Below are 19,706 nucleotides of genomic sequence, written 5' to 3' on the forward strand. Positions count from 1 at the left end.
TGAACAGGGGGGAAAAAGACATTCTCATCTTTGACATGCCTTCTTGAATACTATTTCTTCCCACTGTTACATTTATGAGCGGTTTTTATGATACACTCAAGTGTATATTTTATTTGTTTTTGGAATGGAACTGAATTGTTTTGCTCCCTACAAGCCTAAATTGGAAGAAAATCCCATCTGAGGCATATTATGGGGACCTGCCCTTACTTTCCTGAGATTATCTGAGAACTCTGGGCTGACACAGTCTGAGAACCCTGGACGGGGGGAGCTCTGGCTTGCCAGTTTCAGTAGCCTCCCCAAGAGATGCTCGTTGCCCACGATCACCTGGCACACAAATAGTTGGTTGGATGGCTCAGGTGGCAGTGTCCATACTTTTCAAGCTAAAGTCAGCAGCCAGGATCTTCACTGCCACTCTCAAGGCCACACATTCGGTGATCTGTATTCAGGTGTCCCCAGGGCCTCTCCTCAGAGGTTCTGCCACCTAATGGGCATTCCTTAGAAATGGGTGTCATTTGCCAACTACCTTCATCTCTTTGGGACAATCCAGCAAAATACACGTGGATGGGCTCTGAACACAAAGGTGATCTCCTCCCTCCTGTACTCCTTCTCACACTTTAGAGTTCATAAAACTCCCTGGAGAATTTAATAACCTAAATGGGAAAAGAATCTGAAAAAGAACAGATACATGTATATGTATAACTGAATCACTTTGCTGTACACCTGAAATATAAAATAAAAATTTTAAATAAACAAATAAAACAGAACACATATAAGATCCAACAAAACACAGGGGGCTTCCCTGGTGGCGCAGTGGTTGAGAGTCCACCTGCCGATGCAGGGGACGCGGGTTCGTGCCCCGGTCCGGGAGGATCCCACATGCTGCAGAGCGGCTGGGCCCGTGTGCCATGGCCGCTGAGCCTGCGTGTCTGGGGCCTGTGCTCCGCAACGGGAGAGGCCACAGCAGTGAGAGGCCCGCATAACGCAGAGAAAAAAAAAAAAAAAAAACACAGATCGCTGGTCTCCACCTGAGAGATTCTGCTTCAGGTGACCCGAGGTTGGGCCCAAGAATGTCCATTTCTAACAAGCTCCCGGGTGATGCTGCTGGTCCTTGGACCACTCTGAGTAGCACTGCTTATGTTACTTTTGCTTAAAGGGGAGAAAAACGTACCTTCTCATCCCTTTTGTGGAAGACTGTAGGGCCATAAAAAGGACAGGACCCCAATTAATTTTTCAGTAACTCACACTGTTACACTAATGGAAACAGAAGAGGGAGAAAATAATATAGGAAATTTTATTTCCTGAAACACTGATGTGGAATGCTTTTCTGAAGGGGTCTTCACTGGTGGACCTCCTTACCACTGCTGCCACCCCACACCAGACAGATCTTGGCTGGCTTATAAACCTGCTCTCAGGTAGAACAGCTGCAAAAGGAACAGTTGGGAAATTTTTCATAGGCAAGTCTAGGCATTTCCTTTTCGGTACCAATTAACCAGCCAGAACTAGAACGCTCAGCTGCCCCGGCGCACAAAAACTCATTGTGTGGCAGACAGTGTCTCTCATAGCATCAAGAATTTCATATTGAAAGTGTAGAGGGAAATGAGCAGAAGAAAAAAAACACATATATGTGTAACACATTTCAAAAACCGAGAGCTTTTTCTCTCGCCACCATGCATTTTTCACACTTTTTTCCTACATGACACTGTAATCCTGTGTATGTTTGCCCTCTGCCTTCCACTATAACACCCTGCTGAGGCTATATTCTTTTCTTCTTGGCTTTCTGCTGGCTTTTGGCAAAGAAGTAGCCTGGAATCCTAGGCAAAAACACATTTATATCTAATACCTCTTTTCATAACTTGCACCTTTACTAACTCTCATTTTAAAAACTGGTCCATGGACAAATATTATATGATATCGCTTATATGTGGAATCTGAAAAACATGGTACAAATGAACTTATGTACAAAAGAGAAATAGACCCACAGACATAGAAAACAAACTTATGGTTACCAAAGGGGAAAAGGGTGGGGGACGGATAAATTAGGAGTTTGGGATTAACATGTACACACTATTATATATAAAATAAACAACAAGGACCTACTGTATAGCACAAGGAACTATACTTAATATTTTGTAATAAGCTATAAGGGAAAAGAATTTGAAAAAGAATATATATACATATGTCTGAATCACTCTGTTGTACACCTGAAACTAACACAACATTGTAAATCAACTATACTTCAATTAAAAATAAAACTGGTCCATGGATTCTGCAAGAAATACTATAGAAGCACACTGTGGTGCAAGGAATCAAAGAACTTGGGCAGAGAGCACGTCACATTATTTGGAAAGTCTTGCTTCCCCACAGTATATCTATGCTTTCATAACAAAGCTAGGCAAACTGGAATGAAGGTATGTTCTGGAAGTACTTAAAAGAAGCAACTTCTAAATCAACTCAGTCCCAAGTAGCTGTTTTCTCTAATGTAAAATAATCTCAAGCTACTCTGGGGAGCCTGTTCTGTACTTAGAAGCTATGTAAAGAAAGAGCCTGGAAAAAGTTACCACGAAGTCAAGGCTAGGATAGACACCCAAGTATTGAAGGGATGCCTCGAAATTGCCAGAGAGCCTTTAATGGGCTAGAGGGAAAATGAATAAAAATCCAGCAACAACAGCACTATTCACCTAGAGCAACCCTACGTTACTATGGCAGTGTGATCTCCAATTCAGTCTCATCGTGGACACACCAGGAAAGAAAAAGAAGGAAATGCTTGCACTTTATCCTATCCTGAGGCTATGCTCAATTTAGATATCCTGGCAAGCAAATTCTGCACTTTCCCTTCTTTGGCAGCCTGTATTATAAGGACACCAGCTATCACAATGAATCATTCATTCATTCATTCATTCTTTGACCTTTCTCTCCCCATATGTCATGGTGACAGCAAAATTCTTGAGAAGTAGAGTAAGTCAGTTTTGCTCAACAATGTGGATGAGACAGAGTTATTATCTATTTAAGAAAAAATAGAATATTTCTGATATTAATGGTCAATAAAATAACCTTCACAAATGTTAAAGCAAACATGGAAAAATAAAACAAAGGAACAAGTAGGACCATTTCCCCTCACCTATCAATGTAATTTTTCCCTCCCAAGGACAGTCATGACTTCATATCCTTTCTATATGTGAGAAAATGGAGCTGGGCATTCTAGCCACTGACTTGCTAATTAACATTCTAACCAAGAATGCTCTGCTAGAGATATTAGAAATCAAGTTACCCACAGGACTGTCATCTTGTTTGTAACCCAAAGCACTGATGCTTTGGCTTACAACTCTGAAGGTTTCATTACTGTCTGCTGTGTCTTCATTCTCCTTTGGAATGTCTCCAATTTCCCCAGGAACACAGGTGGTCTTTTGAATAAACAGAACTAACATATTGAGCTCCATAAGCTCTATGATGATATGCATTTCTCTCGTTCACAGCTGTTGCTTGCACAGTTGGAATACTGTGCAACTATGAGGTGGCTACTTAGTGAAAGGGAGGTTGCTATTCAGAGTATAAATTCACAGAAAGGCATCTTCAGGTAAAGAAGGAACAGAAAATAACAAGTGGTGCTCTCTACAGGGATCTGTGTATTTTTCGTTATCTACGTGAGGGAAGTGAAAATGTGTTTAGGATCCATTGAAGAATGTGACGGTATTCATCCTACTTCAGAGATATCCCATTGCTGAGCGGATAGCATTCTATCATGAAATAGTTGGTGTAGAAGCCCTGAATAGACAAGCTCCATACTTCTGGCATTTAATAAAACTCAAATGGTAGCTGTAATGAAATTATTTTACCACTTCTCATTCATCGAAGACTAAAAGTGAGGAATACATGGGATAATATAACGTCCATTTTACAATGGCGCCAGTATCAATGTTCAAGGGTTTAAATAACACAAGCGAGTCAAAACTCAAGCAAAGACAATGATGTTTATACTGCAGAGTTGTGACACCTCACTTCGGGCACAGCAATCTTGAAATGTTCTCTCTATAATTCCTCTCCGAATGTAAAATTAATCATGAAGACTTTCAATAGCTTTACTTACTGAACTGCACCTTATTATTTACAACAACCCAAGGAAAGGCTTTAGCAACTGAGACAATGTTACTGCATGACAAAAGGTGGAAGACATGTCTAATAAAACAAAACCAAACCAATGAAAAAGGACCAACTATTGACAACACAGAGGTAAACTTTTTAACAGGGGTTCTCAATTGACATATGAAATCTAAATTGGACTTTTTGTTTTGTTTTGTTTTTGTTTTTTGCGGTACACAGGCCTCTCACCGCCGTGGCCTCTCCCGTTGCGGAGCACAGGCTCCGGACGCGCAGGCCCAGCGGCCACGGCTCACGGGCCCAGCCGCTCCGCGGCATGCGGGATCCTCCCGGACCGGGGCATGAACCCACATCCCCTGCATTAGCAGGCGGACTCTCAACCACTGCGCCACCAGGAAAGCCCTAAATGGGACTTTTTATTTAAGAGGGTGGATTAAGCACAGAATGAAATCTTCTTTTTCATAAAACTCATAGAAATGATAGAAAAGAGCTAAAGAAAAATGATTAAACACATATTTACGCTTGGAAACCAAAGAAGAGTATCTCCGTAGATTAGAAAGACGTATCTCAAAATGGGAAACAAACAGGAAGCTACAGTGGTAAAAAGAGGCCAATGCTTTCAAAAGACTATATTGCTATAAATGCATATATCTAGATATATATGTGTACGTGTGTGTGTGTTTGTGTGTATGTGCTCATTTGCAGGAAAGATTTTGTCAAACATACTATCTAGTTGTTTATACTCCAAGGGTCATGTAAAATTTGAACTTTAAGTTCTCAAGATTTGGGTTAATGCTGCTACAAGGTGGTCTCCTAAGGCAGTCATTTAGAATCCATGATGGGCAAGAAGAAGGCATTCCTAGAAAATGAAAACACAGCAGCAAGACACCAAGCATCTGGAAATCTAACGTGTGAAGGAGGGAAAACAGGATACACTTATGGAAGAGTTTCAACTTTGAAGGATAGAAATAATAAAGAAATCTGAAAATATTTTAATATGTATATTTAGTACCCAGGAAGATAGTAGTTATTTGTTTTTTACAGAATATGGAAAATATGCCATTGACTAATGCCTGACACATATGAAGCACTCTATGAATGCTAGCCATTATTTTCTGTCACTACAGTACTGGCTTCATGAAGGCAGAGAACTTGTTTTATTTACCACTATATTCTCCAGCACCTAGAAGAATTTCTTATACATATACAGCAAAAACTGAACAATTAATTTTTAAGTAAAAGAATAAATTAGGTAACTGCACTTGTGAAAAATGAACAGTAGATTACTAAACAAGAGTAGTGGTCATGAAACAAGAACAGGTTCTTATTTAGAAAAACCAATTAGATATCTTAGATGTGAGAGAAATCATGATTGAAATAAATAATTAAAGGTTCATAATCAATGTATCACAAACGGTCATTGCTCCGGGGGATTCACCTTCTCACTATAACTAGGCCCTGGAAAAAACTTACACTTGGAGGTATCGTTGGTCTTACACAAGGTAGGAGCATTTTCCAAGAGAGCCCACAGAGAAATAAACATGAGCGTAGTCTGGCATACAGGGGCTGGGGTTTCTGAGGCTAACATCTGAGGAGTCAGGGTAGGAACACATAGAAGTTTAGGCCAGGGTAGCCAGGAGCAGAGGCCACAGAGTTGAAGAAATGCGCTAGAGCAGAAGAGACTTGGCACTGGTAAACCAGAGAGGAACTAATATGATGGAACCCTGTGGTATGTAAGTCTGAGGTAAGGCAATCAGAGGTAAAGTGTGCTAAAGTCCCTGTATTGTTTAGGATGTAGATGAAGGTATTGTTTAGCTTTTGATTTTGTTATGTTTAATATACATGGAAAGGCCCAGTGCTACCCAATAAGAGTGATTAAAGGTAGAATGTATAATTTTGAATGAGAGAAAAAAATGAGGATGAAAAAAAGATCAAATATATTCCATCCAAAGATGGTAAGAGAAAAGAGAAATGGGGCAAGTAGAAACTAATAGAAATAGTTCATAATAACAACAGTCAAGATAACCAAATGTACTAAACTCAAAGGTTTAAGGAAAAAGAAGTCACATTGGATTTAATAAATATGTTAGTCCTGAAGGACTCACCCCAATTAAGATCAAGTAATCAACTCACAAAGAAAATTACCCAAATCACTGCTATTAGCATCTGTAAGCATAAACAAGAAATAACAGATTTAGACTCACAAAAACTGCAGATGTTTAACTGGTTGGATGTATTTCATGGCTTCATGAAATGATTTAAAAAGTAAATATTTTATATAAAGCTGAGTATTCAGCAAGAAATTATTGGCAATAGAAAAAAATACTAGAAAAAAAGGCTCCTAGAAATGAAAAAATGTATTTGTAGAAATCAAAAATTCTGTGGATGACTTAAAGATCAGTTTTATGCAATAAAGAGAGAACTGGTTAACTGAGAGGTGTATCCAAAGATTTCATCTGGAATACAGCAAAAAGGAATAAGGAGAAGAGAAAATACAAAAAAGAAGTTAAGAGACATTAGAACATAAAATGATAAAGACCAATATAAGTCTACTTGCAGCCCCACATAGACAGCGTGAAGGGAATGGAGGAAAGGCAATATTTTATCTCTCAGAAAAGATAAAAATCATAGATCCATAGATGTAGTGAGGACAACTTGTCCCAAATGGGATATATCAAAAGAAATTCCCTAAGGCATATCTTAGTAAAACTGGAAGATTTCGGGATAAAGAAAATATCTTGAACACCCAGAGAGAAAAGACAAGATCATAGCTTGTTTAGGATAAAGATTAAGATATTTAGATTTTGTTATGTTAAATATGCATGATAAAATTTCGATGGTAATCAAAAAGAGATTAAAAGTAGAGTGTATAAATTTGAAGAAGAGAAAAAAATTGAGGAAGAAAGAAAGACCAAATATGTTAAATCCAAAAATGGTAAGATGAAAGAAAAATGATACAAGTAGAAAGTAACTGAAAAAGTCCAAATATTTTAAGAATCAGAATAACCAAATGGGCTATATTCAGAATTTTAAAAAATATATCAGTCATATTGGATTTAATAAATGTCAGTTTTTCCATAGCTAAAGACAATCATCCTCCCCAAATCCCAACCCCCCGGCCAAAATATAATGAAACAACCACAGTTATGGAAACTAGTTATAGGAAAATTTTACACAAAACTGTGTTCTTGCTATTTATATCAGTCTGCCAAGGCTGCCATAATAAAATACTGCTGACTGGATGGTTTAAACAACAGAAATTATTTCTCACAATTTTAGAGGCTGGAAGTCCCAGAACAAGGTTTGGTGGGGTTCATTTTTGGGTGAGAGCTCTCTTCCTGGTTTGCAGACAGCTGCTTTGTCCTCACATGTGCTTTCCTCTGAGCACACATGGAGAGGGAGGGGGAGAGGGAGAGGGAGAGAGAGAAAGAGCGAGAGCGAGAGCAAGCGAGAGAGACAGAGAGAGAGAGAGAGAGAGAGAGAGCGCGCACTCTGGCATCGCTTCTTCTAAGGATACTAATCCCATTAGTATCCAGTATTACCTTATTTAACCTTAAGTACTTCCCTACTTCAATTACAGCCACCCTGGGGGTTAGGGCTTTGTATATGAATTTGGAAGGACATCTATATTCAGTCCATAATATTGTACCCCCGTCCCCCAAAATTCATGCCCTTCTCACATGCAAAATACATTCATTCCATCCTAACAGCCCCAAACATTTTCATTCATTTTAGCATCAATTCTGAAGTCTAAAGTTCAAAGTATCATCTAAATATTACATAAATCAGATATGGGTGAGACTCAAGGTATGATTCATCCCAAGATAAAATTCCTCTCCAGCTGTGAACCTGTGAAGCCTGACAAGTTATATGTTTCCAAAGTACAATGGTGGAACATTCTTATTCCAAAGGGGAGAAATTGGGAAGAAGAAACAAAACCCAGCAAGGCAGATTTTCATCAGATCTTAAGGCTGGGCTAAGATTCACTGGAGTAACAATATCACCCCCACCCCAAGGCTCTGTGAGGGCAGCCCCTCCCCTGAGGTACAGGGCAGTGGCATCCTAGCCCCTGAAAATGAAGAGCCCACCTTTGGAACAGAGGAGGAACTAGCCCTGCCCCCTGGGTCTGTGGTGGCAGTGTCAGCTCTGTTGATCTCTGAATCACCTTTGGGGTCATTCTTCCTTTTTCTTGAAGGATGAAGCACGTTTGCAGTAGGATAGCTTTACTGTATGCTCCTACACAATATAAGAAGTCTGACAGCCATCTTTTATTATGTCCTATTTTTTTCTGTCCCTTTTAGTAACGAGTTGGCAGTGTTTCTGCTGATATAATCTCGTCTCTATTCCTGGCTTCTTCTGAGATGGCTGCTTAAACTCATGGTTCACACCCATCTTAATCCCTTTATCAAATGATTGTTCAGCCATACCCTTAGTCTTCAGAAGAAGCTTTCTCATGTTTTGCAATATGGATAAGCTAAGAATCTTCCAGATCTTCAAATGATGGTTCCTTTTTGCCTATCAATTTATCTCACTCCTCTCACTTTTTACTATAAGCAGTCAGAAGAATCCAGTCCCCACCTTCAACATTTTGCTTAGAAATCTCTGCTAAATATCTAATTTCATCACTCATAAATTCTACTTTCCATGGAACACTAGAACACAGTTCAGCTGAATTCTTTGTCACTGGATTGCCTTTCAGGCAGGGGGGAGAAAAAGCTGATGTCCTAGTTGGAATGTGATCAGGCAGAAAAGAATTTTCTGTTATTCAGGGGAGGGTAAGCTTTGTTATATTCAGACCTTCAACTGATTGCATAAGGCCCACCCACATTAGAGAAAACAATCTGCTTTACTCAGTCTATGCATTTACATGTTAATCTCATGCAAAAATATGTCCACAGGAATTCTCAGAAGAGTGTTTACCAAATATCTGGGTACCCTGTGGTCCAGTCAATTTGACATATTAAATTAACCATCACACTATTACTTGAAGGCAGAGAATGCTGAAATTGCAAAATAACTGAAGGTATAAAAAGAAAACTCACCAAATCCCAGTGTTCAATCTCTCATACTACCTCTCCACTAACCTTCTCCACTGCCTCCAGCTTCAAGGCTTTGAGATGAACAAAGGCAGACCAAGGGAAAACAAACAAATACAACCTCATACAGATACTTTCCATAGAAGAAATAGAGAAAATTAGAAGTAACTACTGTACTGAGAAGCACCAGACCTAGACACAGTGGTACTCCAAAAAATCTTCAAACGCCAGATAATCCCAACGCTGTAGGAATTATTCAAGAGTACCGCAAAGGAAGGAAAAATTTCAAGTTCTTTTTTTAAGTAAATATGATACAAACTGATAGACCAGATAAAGACTGTGCAAAGAAGAAAACCAAAGACCAATATCACTAATGAATATCAGTACAAATATACTAAAATAAAATATTAACATGTAGACTCCAACATCACTTTAAGCAAATAATATGCATGCTAAGTTTTTGTTTTGGGAATATAAGTTGATTCAATATTTTAAAATAGGTTAATATCATTTATCTTATCAATAAATATAAGGAGGAAAATATGCTTATCTCCATAGATGCTGACAAAACATTTGACCAAATTTAACAACCATTAACCATTCATTATTAAAATACTCAAGAAAATAGGAACTGACAGGTACTTTCATAATGTAATAACATCTCTATCAATTTATAGATAGAGATAAAGATAGAAATACAGATAGACATAGAAATACTTAAGTCTGGAAGCCAGAATCTTATTTAATAGGAAAACAACTAGATTAGGAGCAAGGCAACAATTCTATCTCCAGTACTCGTCAACATTGTACTAGACTAGTATTAACCAACATGATTAGCCAAGAGAAAGCAATTAGTGGTGTAAGATTAGGAAGAAGAACTATCTCTATTTGCAGATATTATACCTGTAAACTCTCAGAGAATCAATGATAAAACTAACATAAACTGTAAAAGAATTCAATAAAATGTAAGAATATCAAATCAGTAGCCTTCATGTACACAAACAATAAATAGTTAGAGGACATATAGTAGAGAGAATTGCAACAGAGGAGATTAAGTATTTAGGATTAAATTTAACAAGAAATGTGCAAAATCTATATGATGACAAATTTAAATCATTCCTGAAAGAAACAAAAGTTGGTTTAAAAAAATGAATAGACACTCCCTTTTCTTGGATATGATGACTCAACATTGTGAAGATATCAGTTCTCCCTAAATTAATTTATAAATTCAACACAGTCTCAATAAAGATAACAAAGACAGATTATAAGGAGTTAGACAAGTTGATACTAAAGCTCACATGGAAGAGAAATGCAAGAATAGCCAGGGAAACAATGAAAAAGAAAAACTATGAGAAAGGATTAGCACTACCAGATAAGAAAACATACTATAAAGACTCTATAACTAAAACAGTATGGGGTTGGCACATAAATAGGCAAATAAATCAGTGGAATATAATATAGAAAGTCCAGAAATAAACCCAAATATATATGGAAATTTAGTATATGATAAAGATGGCAAATCATTGAGGGTAATGATGGACATTTTTAGAAATGGTTCTTTGATTAGTGGAAAAATGGATATATCTCTGTGTATGATAAAACTTTTTAAAAAGCAACTGAAAACTAAACACAAAATTGAGCACAGTTGGGTTGAAGAAACAGACACAGATAAGAGAGGGGCATATAGACACATGAAGTTATTGGATATGTTGCAGTTACTGACTTCGGTGGCATATTCATGGATGTCTACTGTATTTAAAACTAAATAAATGATAAATAAATTAAATTAAAAATGATACTGGCTAGAGCAATAATGTTAATGTGCCATGAACCAAGGATTCAAACTAACCCAATTCTGTGTACCCAAATCCTTAAAATAAAACCTCAGTACGTGGTCTTAATAGCTGAAGCGTAAATCGGTCACTAGAATGACTGAACTGAAGAATTATTTCAAATGTAGCACAAAAAGATGAAAAGCCATAAGAAAATTTAAAACATTTGGAATAAATACCCCAAATTTGATATCCCTCTAAAAATATTTCTAGAAGCAAATAACAGAAAGAATGAAAGAGGGGCAATAGTAGAAAAGACAATGGCCAATTATTTCCCAGAACTGGGAAAAAAATACACAAGTCTTTAGGTTGACACTACTCGCTAAGTGACAAGAAGGAGAATAAGTATAAAACCTCACTGCAAATACCATAAGCACAAACATAATGATAAAGAGAAAAATTGGGACCTCTCTCAAAGAGAAAAGAAAGATCAACTTCAAAAATAATACTTCAGAATGACATCAGATTCCTTATCAGTACCACTGAATGTAAGAAAGCAGTGGAAAAACATTTCTAAATCCTGAGAGAAAATAACTTTGAACCTGGAATTCAATACACAATAAAATTTCAAAAGTAAAAGTATACTATTCAAGAGTAAACATTTAAGAAAGATATTTTCATATGTTTAAGCACTCAAATTTTACTACCTATAGACTCTCCCACACAGAAGTTAACTTTATAAGTTTATAAAGAATATAAGGATACATTCTAACAAGAAAAAAAGTAAAACACAAAGAAGAATTTAGATAAAAATGCAATAAGAAGCAACTTATAAGCAGTAAAATCTATAAGTAATAGCTGAATAAATAGTATAATAAACTTTGATAATTGAAATTAAAATTCCAAAAGATAGCATGGGTTAGTTGGGTTGGGGGCAGGAGGGTTACTGAGTAGAATCCCAGAATAAAAAATATTCTAACATATCTATCTTCTTTGAGGGAATGAGAAATTAACTGAATAACATGAGACTTTATTAGGAAACTCTAATAAGCTTATTTATGTGTGATAAAAATGTGAAGATAATAACAGAAGGGTAGAAATTAAAAGTATAGCTTTAAACCAATAGAGGAAAAAACAGAGCAAAGAATTCTTGAGCAATTCAACAGAAGGCAAGAGGAGAAAAATAAATGAAACAATGAGAAAGCAAGGTAAACAGAAAACACATGGAAAAAGAAACTAGACATAAGCCTAAAGATCTTAATAACCATAGTAAATATGAATAACTTATCAAAAGACAGAAAATCTCAAAATGAATAAAACAACATGCAAATATAGGCTGTTTACCAAATACAGCTGAAACAAGAGGAATTAGAGAGGTTGAAAATAAGGAAATGAAAAAAGTACAAACCAGTCAAATACTAGCAAAAAAGAAACAAGATATAAGAAGATATAATGATATTAAATCTGTCAAAATAGAATCCAGGAAACACAGAAAGACATTTCATATATCAATAAATGGAAAAAATCTATTAATGAGCTGTAAAGTATTGAACTTGAATGAACCTGAATAAAGCTTAAAATATGTACAAAGCAAAATCTGATAGAAACATAAAGAGAAACAGACAAATCTACAATCATAGTACATGTCTCTCATATACTGACAGATCAAGTACACAAAAAAAAGCAAGGATGTGGAAGATTTCAACAATATACTGAACAAGTCTGATGTAACAGATTTATATAGAACTTTGCATCCAAAACCAGGGAATGTACATTCTTTTCAAACACACAAAGACCATTTGCAAAGACTGTTCTAGACATAAAGGAAGTCTCAGCAAATTCTACACTGTGAGTACCAAAATGGCCACATTCACATATAGTGAAACTAGAAGTCACCCTTTCTTCCCAACTCGGTATATCTGGTGGGGTTTTTTGTTTGTTTGTTTCTTCCCACATGTAAATAATTAATGAGCTAAGCAGGAAAACAAAATGGAAACTGTAAAATATTTAATAATAAGAAAAAAAATCCTATATTTCAGGGCCAGTGAGATAAGGGCAATGTGGTTCTCAGAGGATAATTTATAAACTTTAAATTATTTCTTAAAAACAAGAGAGATTAAGTAAATTTTTCTACAGAATATGCTAGAAAAGGAATAACAAAATAATCCCAAATGGGAAGATATAAAGGTAAAACCCCCAAATGATAATAAGCACACAAAAAAATTAGAATTGATTAAACAAAACAAACCTTTGCCTCATTTAAAACACTAATACTTTTATGAGTGTATTAAAGAAAAAAATGAAATAACAAATAAGTTCAAAATAAAACATAAGCAATAAATGTAACTACAAATAAAGATATTTTTAATTTTTAAATTATAACAGAAATTCCAAAATTGCCAATAAACTTGAAAACCTGGATGAAATGGACAATTTTCTAGAAAAACATAAAGTACTGAAGAGAAGTAGAAAACCTGTGAACAGAACTATTAGCACAGAATAAAATGAAAAAAAAAAAAACTGGGCATTGTTCTAATATCCCAATGTTACTGGTATCATATCAAATAAGATTTTATCTACTTAAATACACTTAACCTGGCACTGTTCTAATTTCTAGTGGTAAGATTTTGTGGACACTAAAATGAACTATGAATCAGAACTTAAACTGCCCCTGTATCCCATGCCTATAGAAAACACCTGGTTGTTCTTGCAAATATGACAGACTTTACTAATTTTGCTCTGGTTTTTTTTAAAAATTAAAAACCATAACAATGGAGGTAATAAAAGAATTGTCTGAAGGCACCCAATGGCATTCATAATCACATTAAATTTATAATTTCCTTTGTCTTGAAATTGTTCATATTTCACAGAGACTATGCTTTTCAAGTTTCCAGATATAATAACAAACGCCTAAGGTGTGCTTGATGAGGAAACCGTAAGAGAATAAACTTGCAGAAACATATGGAAAAGTTCTTCTTTTTGGTATTCCAGGTATCTAGATGAAATACAGAGAGAGAGGTAAAAATAGGTCATTGTTTCTTAAACTACAATTAATAGTAAGTCATTGGGGCTTCCCTGGTGGCTCAGTGGTTGAGACTCCGCCTGCCGATGCAGGGGACACGGGTTTGTGCCCCGGTCCGGGAAGATCCCACATGCCGCGGAGCGGCTGGGCCCGTGAGCCATGGCCGCTGAGCCTGCGCGTCTGGAGCCTGTGCTCCGCAACGGGAGAGGCTCCAAAAGTGAGAGGCCCGCATACAGCAAAAAAAAAAATAAGTCATTAATACTGATAATCACTGTGGTAAGCAGGATAATGCCCCCTCCAATGTAACCACACCCTAATCCCTGGATTGCTGTATGCATTACCCAATATGAAAAAAAAAAAACGACTTGCAGATGTAATTAAGGTTAAGAACCGTACCAGATGGAGAGATTATCCTCAATTATCTAGGTGGGTCCCACCTAATCACATGAGCCCTAAAAGCCAAGAATGTTCCCTGGGTAGAGCCAGAGACCCTGTAGAAAGGAAGGTCAGAGATTCCATGTATGAGAAGGATTTGACACCCCACTGCTGGTTCTGAGATGTAGGGCAGCCACATGCAAGGGTGGCAAAGAGGTTTCTAGGAACTAAGCCCCTGGCTGACAGAGCGAAGGAACCCTCAAATGCGAAGGCAGTCCTACGACCACAAGGAACTGAATTCTGCCGACGACCTGAGTGAGCTCGGACACAGAGTCTTCCCCAGAGCCTCAAGAAAGGAACGCAGCTCTGCCACCCCTTGATTTCAGTCGTGTAAAATCTCAAGTAGAGAAACTAGATGAGCAAAACTATTTAAACTTCTGGCCCACAGAAACCATGAGAAAACAAACAGAAAATGGGCGTTGTGTCAATCACTGAATTTGTGGTCATCTTTATAGCAATAGAAAACGAATACAATTACAAACCGAAATAACAAATATAAAGATGCTTACTTTGTATCTTTAGACCTTATTCTGCACACACAAGAGTAACTCTTTTCCCCATGATGTGGAGTAGACATTCCCCAATACTGAACTCACCAAATATGAAGACACTTTCCATAAGGTCAGCCATATCTTTACTTCTATACGTGTCAGCAAGTTATGATGAAATGAAACCACTGCTTTGTTCTACTGGCATTTCCCCATATGGTAATGGATCTATGCTTTCTGTTAGGTGCCAGATAGCACAGGGACACCAACCACTTACAGTCTCATTTCAAACATGGAGGAAAGCAAAAGTTAAGGAATCCTTGACTTTAAATTAGAGACAAGAAGCTCCATGACCATATTAAGGTCCATGATGTTTTATTTGAACTGACCACACACCTGTGTTAGGATTCTTGTCCCATTGTGAATCTGTACCCTAAATTACATTGCTGCTACACAATACTGAAATCACCCTCGTTATCTAGGACACATTTATCAGGCAGTAAAAACAATTTAAAATACTAAGGCTCTGAGCCATCTGTCATTAGAAGTGCCCAATTATACTATGCAAGTTCCTTGGAAAGTTTCCATAGTGTAGGATCTCCCTAACCCACATCAACAAACTGATTTTAAAAAAGCACCTATTTTACCATTTGACATTTCATATTGTTTTGTATCTGATACCAGGTGGACAATTTGGCAGGTAGAGGAACTTCCTAAGAAATTCAAGCTACTCATCTATAGTCAACATTAATTATTTTCCTTAAATATAACTTTTTTGAAAGACACATATTATTTTAGATTTCTGTCACCACACTGTCTTGGTGACATCATATGCAAACCATATAGGAATATTTTTTAACTGGATGCCAAATGTCTGGGATTTTAGGTCTGGCTGTAAAGATGATATAAACAAATGAGTTCCTGATGTTTCTTATTAGAGGATGCCAAGAATCAATACATTGCTCAATAATCTAGAACAAGAGTCAATCATTCTGAATTGACTTGCAAGCCTCGACAGTCTCAATCGACAGGGAGCTGTAGGTTTATGAGAATATCCAGTACCTACTCTGAGAACTTTTTATAATCCCTTTGCTGTTAGATAGAAAACTGAATTCCTGCCTTGGTACTGGAGGGTTCCAAGACTGTCCAGAACACAAGATGTGCAGTCTAAGACTCATGCTAACTATTTTTTAACTGAAAGTTAACCTCTCAGGAAAATTAACTGCAGAGCCATTCTTCTTGATGTGAAAAACTACATTCTGTTTCATCATCTGGCATTAACTTGTTTTCAGCAGCACCTATTGAAAACTAAGAACCCAATGCAAAGGCAACACATAGACCTAGTTCATTTTAAATTAAAATGTAGAATCACTTGGGATACCTCTACTCACAAGCACAGCACAGAGACAACCTAATAACAAAGTACAAATTAACTGGTTACAACTTGATGTTACTTTTGAAGAAAGAATTGTATATATGTGAAACAAATACTGCTGGTCAAAGTTTGTGCATTTATTCATTTATTTATTTATTATTTATTGAATTCCTGCAGTGAGCTGATTAGCCAAGGGCAATCTTGCAGCAAGAAAATGATGAGTTGTTAAATAACTCTTCTTTCCTTTTCTGCTCAGCTCTGCTCATTAGCAGATTTGGGATGTACCTCCTGTGGGTGATAGAACCTAATAAACCTATTCATTCTAAAATTAAAAAAAAAAAAGTTGAATGCTTACCATGTACAAGATGACATAAGATCAAAACAACAGAAGACAGAGTTTCCGATAACAAATAGTAGGATTTCACAGTTCCATAGCGACTCTGCATATACTTTTTATTTTTGAGTTTAAATGCATTTTATTTTTAGACAATCTACATAACATGTTTTTGGGTTTTTTTCCTCAAAAACAATGCCTCTGCTCCAAATAAATCAACATCAAAACGAAGGGGTCAGGATGACATCAATCCCCCATTTGTCTAAGTCCTGGTGTTGTGTAGATGAGAAGCAGCAGCCAGCCAGTTATGACGAGCAAGTGATCCCAACAGCCAAATGTGTTAACATTTTTCCATTTCTAGACCATCCTTAAAGGAAGTCACATATGGCGTCACGCTATCCTCACGGTAGTCCAGCAGAGCAGCCATGCCATCCGGATTCATGTTTTCACCAATAAAGAACTGATAGTTTTTGAAATTAGCAAGGATGTGCTTGATTTGTTCTGCAGCCCCTGTCATAAAAGGTTTTCCTCTTTCTGGTCTCTGTTCTTCAAGCTTCCCTTTGATTGACTTCATGTAATCTTTGATGTACTTCTTGTTGGCTTCTTTTGTGAAGCTGGTTTCCTGCAAGTGATGGTTCATGACAATATCCACCCCACTGATTACTGTGCTTTCGGTACCTTAGCCCTTGGGGCCTTCAGCGGAGGCATTTCCACCGATGAGCAAGTCATCAATGTTACCCTCTGTTCTACGGACCATCTTCCCCTCCACCTCCAGACACAGCCCGTCGTCGATCTTGTAGATGTTGGAGAACATCTCATCATGGCTGATGAGGTCCCGGTAGATGATCATGATGGCGAGCGGAGGGTGTCACTAGCTTAGTAGGAGCCTGGAGCTCAGAGCTAGGGAGGTGCAGCCGGAGCGGCGCTCTGGGGGAGGAGGGACCGGGCAGAAAAAAAGCTGCATATAATTTTATAATGAAAAGAATACTTACAGAAATATCACGTCTCTATTTTTTTTTTTTAGGAGTTCACATAAATAACTTATTAGGGACCAGCCCACATTTTTTATATTTCATAATTTTAAAAAATTACATCACCCATTTCTACACACTTCCAAAGCATGCAACAATTCAAGGTTTTATAATTATTTTTTATAGCATCCATTTAAAAAAATAAAGGCTTATCACAGAGGAGCAAACATGCACTTTAATCACAGAGAAGCAAATATGCACTTTAATCAGAACATTCTCATCCTATAGGATAGATACCTTCCATGAAAGTATTCTATAGAATTTCCCTGTCCAATACTGTAGCCACTAAAGATATGTGGCTATTTAAATTTAAACTCTTTGGGGGCCTCCCTGGTGGTGCAGTGGTTAAGAATCCGCCTGCCAATGCAGGGGACATGGGTTCGAGCCCTGGTCTGGGAAGATCCCACATGCCGCAGAGCAACTAAGCCCGTGCGCCACAACTACTGAGCCTGCTCTCTAAAGCCCGCGAGCCTGTGTTCCACAACAAGAGAAGCCACTACAGTGAGACGCCCATACATTGCAACGAAGAATAGCCCCCGCTCGCCACAACTAGAGAAAGCCCGCGTGCAGCAACGAAGACCCAAAGCAGCCCAAAATAAAATGAATAAAATAAAATACAATAAATTAAATAAATAAATTTAAATTCTTTTTTTATTTGAAGTCTAATTGATTTATAATGTTTCAGATGTCCAGCAAAGTGATTCAGTTATGTATATATGTATATTCTTTTTCAGATTATTTTCCATTACAGGTTATTATAGGATACTGAATATAGTTCTCTGTGCTATACGGTAGGTCCTTCTTGTTTATTTTATATATAGCAGTGTGTATCAGTTAATCCCAAATTCCTAATTTATCCCCTGCCTTTCCACTTTGGTAACCCTAAGTTTGTCCTCTATGTCTGTAAGTCTATTTCTGTTTTTTAAATAAGTTCATTTGTATCATATTTTAGATTCCACATATAAGGGATATCGTATGGTATTTGTCTTTCTCTTTCTGACTTACTTCACTTAGTATGATCATCTCTAGGTCCATCCATAAAAATTCAGCCCCTCAGTTACACAAGCCTCATTTCAAGGGCTCAAGAGACACAGTGGCTAGTGGCTACCATATCACAGCACAGAATATTTTATTCATCACAGAGAATTCTGTTGGACTGCACAGTTGTCACCATAATTATCTTTATCCACAAAGAATGATACTGTCTTGACCCAATGTCTTAGCCTTTTTGTACAATTGTAGACTGTAAAGATGTCTGAGAACATGTATATCAACACATTATTACCTGAGGGAACTAATGCTTGGAAAGTTTTAGGTAACAGAAAGATAGATAACTCAAGGTTTTTCTCTACATTCTGAAGTCCATCTTGCATTGAAATCTTTAGTCTTCCAGTCCCTGCCTGGAGTGTGGTGGCTGATTGAAATCTAGGGCTCAGGTGATCAGATTTTATCTACTATGACAGTGCTGATTGAATCATAATAGCTGCTTGATTCAGGCTTGTGAGCTCAGAGAGAAAAGTGGTTTGATGTATTAATGATGACTTGTAGGCCGAGAGCTGATTTTGTACTTGCAAGACATTTTGTGTTAACTAAAAATATTAGCTAGCAACTAATAAGCACACACATGGTGGTAAGGTGCACAAGCAGAAGTAAAGCAATTTTGAAGTAGGGAACAGTATATCTCACATCCCCCAGACTACCTGAAAATCATTCTTCAGTTTGGGCTCTGTAACTTTAGAAGGATATAGATAGAACGCTGCTGATAAAAGGAAGAACTTTAAATTACACTCACACATTTTCCAAGCCCTAGTCCACCTTCTCTCCACCTTTTATAAGAGATATGAGTCCTGGACTAAGAAAAACCTCTTCGGAATGAATCTAGGAAAGAAACTATAAAATAACCTTCCAAGAGAGTCTCTTATGGAGAAAAATAAAATGTCACCTCTCTTGCTGCCGCTTAAAAATACGTTTTCCTGAGAATCAGAAGACACATGGAAGGACTTCTTCGAGCCACATGTGTCTGCAGTAATCTCTGGAGAGATTTAAGAAATAAAATTTCTCATTCTTAGAATCTTGCCTGTCCATCGCATAAATTCCTACTGCACTCTGCCTCTAGAA

General features: G+C 37.2%; 1 long non-coding RNA gene and 1 pseudogene across 1 annotated transcript in view; both read right to left on the reverse strand.

Moving 5' to 3' along the window:
* The window catches only part of LOC137232971 (uncharacterized), a 171,894-nt gene that overhangs the window by 16,146 nt on the left and 136,042 nt on the right, over positions 1–19,706 (reverse strand). The window lies entirely within an intron of this gene.
* LOC137232970 (translationally-controlled tumor protein-like) lies at positions 16,871–17,422 on the reverse strand (annotated as a pseudogene).

This window comes from Pseudorca crassidens, chromosome 10 (assembly GCF_039906515.1).
Source record: "Pseudorca crassidens isolate mPseCra1 chromosome 10, mPseCra1.hap1, whole genome shotgun sequence".
Classification (NCBI taxonomy): Eukaryota; Metazoa; Chordata; class Mammalia; order Artiodactyla; family Delphinidae; genus Pseudorca; species Pseudorca crassidens.